Raw genomic sequence first — 7527 nt, 5'->3', positions numbered from 1 at the left:
TACAGTCCTGTGGTCTCAGCCTCAGATACTCAACTAATCAAAGTGATGTCATGACAAAAATGAATGACCAACAAAACATTTTTTCTCCTTCATTTATGTCACACAATCTCGCGTTTCTCGCGGTTAGTATCATGGTTGCTAGGCAACCTGAACAGCGCAACGAAGGCTAGACCGTCCCATTTCACAAGCCTCTCACTTCCTCACTTCTCGTACTTATAGTACGCACTGTATGTAGTACGCGTAGTGCGTGTACTTAAAGCGTGCAGACCCTGAATTGGGATACAGCCATACATACATGTTTTGGTTCGTGCAACTGGTCCGTCCGGTTATTGTCTCCCCAGAAACATTTCCGTTGTCTTTTTTTCCTATTTTTGTTGTGCTTTGTGTGCTTTTGCAGCGTTTTTCTTTTTGCAGCATTTTTCTTTTTGCAAGAGTTTTTCTTTTTGCAGCATTTTTCTTTTTGCAAGAGTTTTTCTTTTTGCAGCATTTTTCTTTTTGCAAGTGTTTTCTGACGTTGCAGTCCGTTTGGCCTCTCAGGGCCACCGTAACCTTCTCTTGAATATCTTCCCCACCAAAACAGCAGGCATTCTTTGATCGGCATTGCCAACAATGGGCACAATGCTGCCCGGAACTTGAGAACTATTGGACCAAGGTAAGGATAGTCTGTTTGTGTCAAACTGAGCTTCCTAGAAGGCTGTTCATCATCGGGATACCAAATAACTATCACTTAGATGGACATTTCCCACCAATGTCTTTCCATTAGCTTTTTCATAAGGAGGACAGGCAGAGACAGATCTAGAGCATGATCGGCCGGTACTTTGACCGTATAGGCTGCCATGACGAGATGAGCTGGAGATAATTAGCCTCACTTAGCATAAAGACTGGAAGTGGGGTCTAACAGCAAATCTGACCTGCTGTTGAACATCACAAAGGATTCTGTGCAGGCCAGTCAAGTTCTTCCACATCAAACCTGCTTATCCGTGTCTATATGTTGGAATACAGGCACTATCCCCAAACTGTTCCCTCAAAGTTGGGAGCACAAAACTGTCCAAAATGTCTAGGTGTGCTGAAGCATTAAGAATTAAGAATTCCCTTCACTGGAACTAAGGGGCCGAGGTCAGCTCCTGAAAACAACCTTACATCATATTCCCACTTCCACCAAACTTTACACAAGTACCGTTCTCTTGACAACCACCAAACCCAGACTCATTCCCCAGACTGTAGGACAGAGAAGCGTGATTTGTCACTCCAGAGTCCAGTGGTGGCATTACAATAGGGCATCTGACAGATGAGCAGTCATTGGATGTTCACCTGTCAAACCACACTTGGAAGGACAGCTGAAGACACACAATGGCAGAGTCAATCATATGCAAGGCTTCAGAGACCAACTTCCACTTAATGCACTGCACAGGCCTCAAGGATTATGCTCTTTGAGGAGGCTCTTCATCAAGCCACAACATGAGGGCACTTTCCATCTTTTGCAGCTGGTAGATTGACAACAGAGCCATCAGAGAAAGGAAAGGAGTTGTGGGAAGTGAGTACTTATGCTTTGAGACTGCTGATTGAGCTCTCTGATTCTCGAGTATTCTCATGATAATGACCATGACTCAAGCAGTACATTCCTTAATGATGTGAATGACTTTGTCATTGTCAGAATTGTCTATTCCTTTAACATCAGTTTCCAAATAGTAACTGTTCTGAGTTCACCAGTGACTGTTAGTTCCCTTTGAGAGGAAGGAACATGAATGCATGTTTGATCTTTAACTAGATCAAACATTTACCATAGAAATAAAAAACCACAGAGCATCTCAAAGATGCACTTTGAAACTTGCATGTTTTTACATATATTGAGAATGGTCCACACTGACCTGAACTTTGGGTATTCAGAAACTCTAAGACTCTTTATTAGGAGGATCATCTATATTTTAAATCCAAATACATATACAGTGCTATGCTTTATTTTATTTATTTATTTATTTTTTTTTTTTTGCCTGTCCCGTTTGGTTCTTTCTCAGAATTATTGTCTAAAGGCGAGGAAAGATGCCCAATGGATTTACTTTACCAAATTGACCATCCCAGCCTTGCCGTAATGGTCTATTTGATTCATCTTTTATTGTTTATTTTATTTATTTATTTATTTTATTTTCACTTGCTAGATACAGGACAGACTTGAATGAGGAAAAGAAAAGGGAGAAAGGAAGAGGGGGGAAAAACAGCAGAGAAGAGGGACGGGGATAAAGGGCAAAAAAACCCAAAAACCAACTAAATAAGCAGACAAAAAAAATACATATATCAATCACCTGGATCACCTGTTGAGAAAGAAAAAAGAAAACAAGCAGAAGAAAATGAGAGCAATACAATAAACAACATCACGATGATATATGGGAATATAACAGTAAATACTAAATATTAAACATTATTGTGCAGCACGTAAGATCGACAGCACAGTCTGCTTTGAGGTAGGAGCCAAAAACGGTGTCATTTGTGTGTGTGATCACCCGTGTGTACACCTGTGAGCATGGACGCGTTTGTTTTTAAAAGTTTCCTTTATGTAATGATCTGCTAGAGGGTGTGGGGGGCCACAGCCCCGTCCTCCAGGGCATGAAGCAGATATGGAGGAGATCAAGACTCCAGACATCCAGAGACCCTCAGAACACAAGAGACGGAAGACCAACAGAGGGGCAGCTGCGCCACAGTGCTATGATTTAAAAAGTAAACTTCTCTGGTGCATTGTCAGAGTAAGCAGTGGATACCAAAAGGTTGATTCTGTTCATCTGGATGTAGCGTTTTCAGTGGGAGAAATGTTTCGTCACACATTGTCTCATATGGCAGCATTCCAGCTCCTGTTCAGAGTACCACACATCACGTGTTCAGAAACCTCTAAAATACAGCTGTTCCTGTTTAACTCATTTCAAGAGACAAACTGTTTTCCTGATTAGTCCAGATTATTCACAACTGATCTGGCACAGAACATGATATTTATTTATCTGTAAAGATTTTTTTAAAATAAAAAAATTAAGATGAAAAGTCTTTGCATTGTAAATGCCAATGTATATAAACAAAAGAGATCTTTTATGCCCGTGTGCAGTTTAAGTACCAAGCCTTGTGTACATTGCTGTGGAGCATACACAAGATTGCATGAGTGTGTGGACAAATCTTCAGTTAGAGCCAGATAAGCCCCTTCATGTGATTAGTGAAGCACTTATGTGGTTAAAAATGAAATGTAGGATATGAAGGTGCAGAGATAAGCAAGCAAGCAATTCTAAAAATGATCATTGGGCTGTCCTCCAATGAGTGTTGAGTATGCCCAGAACACACTACCCAGGAAGTGCCCATAACCGGGCCATAATGGCAGCTGGCTTTTATGTGAAGGAATAACGTGTCTTGGCAAATGAGTAAAACTCAGCTGCAAACAATCCCAGTGCGAGCTGGAGGGCACGTAATCTGCAAAAAGTACAGATGAGATCCTGAGACCACCAAAGTGGAAGCCTTCTACCACTTGGCTACACCAGACAAAGCTCTAGGTGTGGGTGTAGTGAGTCCAACCTTAAAACTGAACAATGTTATTAATATGATGGAGGAAATATCTTCTTTTATAAGATTTAGAAACAAATATTAAAAGTATGAGGACGATGCATTGTTTCATTAGTTCCTGTTTTCTTACTCTCCTGTAAATTAAGTATTGAATTGTTTATATATGTTTATGACTGCACATGGGTTTGATTAGGTGGATTATGTGTAGGTGCTCGTAAGTCTGTAAATGGGCTAAAACAATAGTTAATCAGAATCAGAATATTTAATTTATCCCAGAGCAAATTATTTAAGCAAGAGAGTTTACATAAGCTTACATAATAATAAGCTCAGTTATTATTGTTGTTATTGAAATCTGGGTCTTATTTTAATGTTGGAGCTGCCAAGACCACAGAGAAATTTCATGGATGTAAAAAAGGAGAATATGCAGAAGACTGGTGTGACAGAAGTCAGTGCAAGAATAGGGTGAGATCTGAGTCATCTGCTGTGACTCAGATTATCTGGTCTGGTTTGGAGATGGTGAAATTAACAAAAAGACACAAATAACAAGAGCCAGAACTGAAGGTGGCAGAGTTAATAAGGCAAGGTTCACATGGTTTGGACGTGTGCACAGAGAGGACAGTGGATCTACTGGCCAACAGATGTTGAATATGGAGGAGGAAGACCTCAGTAAAAGTTAATAGATGTAGTGAGGAGGACTTGCAGGGTTGGTGTGACAGAAATGGAGGCGGATGATCTACTGTGGTGACTCCTAAAGGGAGCAGCTAAAAGAAGAAAAAAAAGTAAACTGGTTGTGCTATGTTGCATTGTCCATATTTATAACAGTTTGTACAGTCTGTGTGATATAGATGCACATTTATTTTGTACATTATCATGTGTTATTGTTATTATTATTATCATGTGTTATTATTATTATTATTATTATTATTATTTATATGGTTTGGCACTGGATTTAAAAATGCTTGGTGATGTCAAAGTGCCATTGAGGGAATAAATTCATCAGTTATTGAAGGACTGTGCAGGAAATGATACTGGTGGTGGGAGATCACTGGCTTAATTTTCTTAATTGCTTATCCAGTTGTGGGGAGGGCTATTGCAGAGTAAGACACAGAGTACACAATAGGGCCAATTTAGTCTCACTAATTAAGTCAGAGTATCCCCAAAGGGGCAGCATGCAAACTCCACACAGCAAAGCCCTGGTTAAGGTTTGAGTCTAGAAGGTTCTTGCTGTGAAATGAGGGCGCTAATGACTGCAGCATTGTGTTCACTTATTAGATTAAATCAGTAATTAAAAAAAAACACCACCTGCTCTGCTAATAAAATGCTTTCCCATAAGAATGAAACCTCTCCCTCCCCCCAAACAAACAAAACCATCTTCTGTAGGTCAGCAAAGATTGGTGCATCAATAACTGGTTTACATCGTGATTTGTTCAATTTGGACCATCGTGGGCTTAAATCAAAGTACATGGAGAACAGATTACTTTGCGCACAGTAGCAAAATTATTTCACAAAAAGTTACCACTCTCAAAAATACTAGCCTCCATAACCATAATCATTGTCAATCATTTAGTCTATTTGCTTTGTGCAGGCCGTTTGCTAATGTTCACTGGAGGTACTTCTTCACTAGGAGTGATATATGTTGTGGGTTGTTGTCATGTTGGAAGACAAAGTGGCCCAGACTCACTTTTCCTGAAACCTTATCATATTAAGGACATACTCCTTCACGGACTTGAGCCTGACTTTAATGTTGTACCCCCTTAAGTTTGACCTCTCATTCATTTAATTTTCTTTTAGTCTTAAATTAAACAAACAACATATGAAACAAAAGTAAAGCAAAACAAAACAAAACAAAAGAGAACTACAACACCATTACCAGCATCATTTCAGTCCTGGGTTAACCCTGTTTTCTTCATTAATACTTATTTAAAATGAGGTTTTTATATTTTAATTTAAACTGGTTTATGTTTTTACTTTCTTTCATTTCTTCTGTTAGACTGTTCCATAATTTAACTCCTGCAATTAAGATAGAAATAGTTTTTAAAGTTGTTCTAACACTTTGTATTTTCCCTCTTAATTATACCCACCTTCTCTTTCTATGAACAATTTACAGATTTCTTTTGGAAGCAATTTATTTCTTACTTTATACATTATTTGCACTGTTTTAAGCTTCACCAAGTCTTGGAATTTAATAGGTTGCATTTTGACAAAGAGTGCATTTGTATGGTCCCTGTACCCCACATTATTTATTAATCTAAGGGCCCTTTTCTGTATTATAGTTATTGTTTGTGTGTTACTTTTGTATGTGTTTCCCCAGACCTCTACACAGTAGCTCATATACGGCAGTAGTAAAGCACAGTGCTTTCTGATCCAACATATGCTTTGCTTTCCCCAGGACAGCAATGCCCCGTGCCAATTTCCCCAACATAAGTAATTTGTGGCTTCCAACAGAGCTTGTGGTCAATGATCACACCAAGAAATTTTATTTCATTTACTCTTTCTAAATATACATAGTCAACACATATTTCTACTTTGATGTTTTTCTTTTGGTTTCCAAATAACATAAATCTGGTTTTATCTAGATTCAATGATAATTTATTTATATCAAACCACTTCTTTAATATCGTTAATTCCTGTGTGATCATCTCCAAAACCTGTGGCAATTCCACACCTGAACACAGTATATTTGTGTCATCTGCAAATATTACAAACTTTAAAATATGCGATACTCTGCAGATATCATTTAAGTACATAATAAACATTTAGGGACCCAGTACTGAACCTTGAGGTACTCCACAAGCTATATCCATCAAATTAGATTTATATTCATTTATTTGTACATATTGTTGCCTATTCCCTACATAGCTTTTTAACCAGTCCAAAACCACTCCCCTAAACCCGTACCTTTCATTTTTTTTATTAGAATTTCATGATTAACAGTATCAAACGCCTTCTTTAGATCTAAGAAAACGCCGAGTGCATACCTCTTATTATCCATACATTCCATTATCTTTTCCATTAAATCTATCAGTGCCAAAGCTGTTGATGTGTTGCTTCTGAACCCATACTGACTATCTGTCATTAATTCATATTTTTCCACAAAACTGTCAAATATTTTTATGAAAGGTTTTTCCAGTATCTTAGAGAACTGGGAGAGTATTGACACTGGTCTATAGTTTGTAAAATGATGCCTTTCACCGGTTTTGTAAATGGGAATAACTTTAGCAACTTTCATTATTTGTGGAAAAACCCCTTTTTGAAACAAGTTGAATATATATTTTAATGGTTTTACAATACCATCAATAACCGTCTTTACTGTTACCATATCAATATCATTCCAATCTGTACTCCAATCACCCACTGATAGTGGGTTGAACCATCTGATGAGAGCTGAGGGGGGGAGTAGGTTGAATTTTCAGTTTGATTTGATTTAGTTAGTTGGGATATTGTTTAGCTGGGGGGGGGGGGGGGGGGGGGGGGGGTTTGTAATCAGATATTTGTGAGGTTTGTCAAAATAACCTCAGTATTTTACTGTATAGGTTTTTGTAGCTGGGCTGTGTCGGGGTGGGAAGACCTTTTACATTTTATTGGTGATGGTATGACCAGCATCTATTTAAGGAGGGGTTTGTTGAGAGGCTGGGTGGTTATTTCTAGATGTGTTGCTGGTGAGCATGACAAAAAACCTCTGTACCAGAAAAAAGAGAGAATATATTCAGAGCTTTGAAAACAATTGAAGGCTCGTGTGGTTGTTTTTTCCATTTGGTCCCCTTCACATTGCCTTGCCACCCCTACAATACAGTTTAATACATTCCATATATCTCTTGCGTTATCTTTATTGTGTTCTAACCTTTTAATGTAATACTCTCTTTTACAGGATCTCATTACATTAGTTAATTTATTTTTGTAAGTTTTATACTTCCTTTCAGTTTCTATGGTTCTCTTTTTTATGAATTCTCGATATAGGGTATTCTTTATTTTGCTGGCATTTTGTAGTCCTTT

The sequence above is a fragment of the Neolamprologus brichardi genome, chromosome 8 (genome assembly GCF_056152115.1).
Source record: "Neolamprologus brichardi isolate AB-2024 chromosome 8, ASM5615211v1, whole genome shotgun sequence".
Taxonomy (NCBI): domain Eukaryota; kingdom Metazoa; phylum Chordata; class Actinopteri; order Cichliformes; family Cichlidae; genus Neolamprologus; species Neolamprologus brichardi.
Note: the sequence above shows the minus strand (reverse complement) of the source record.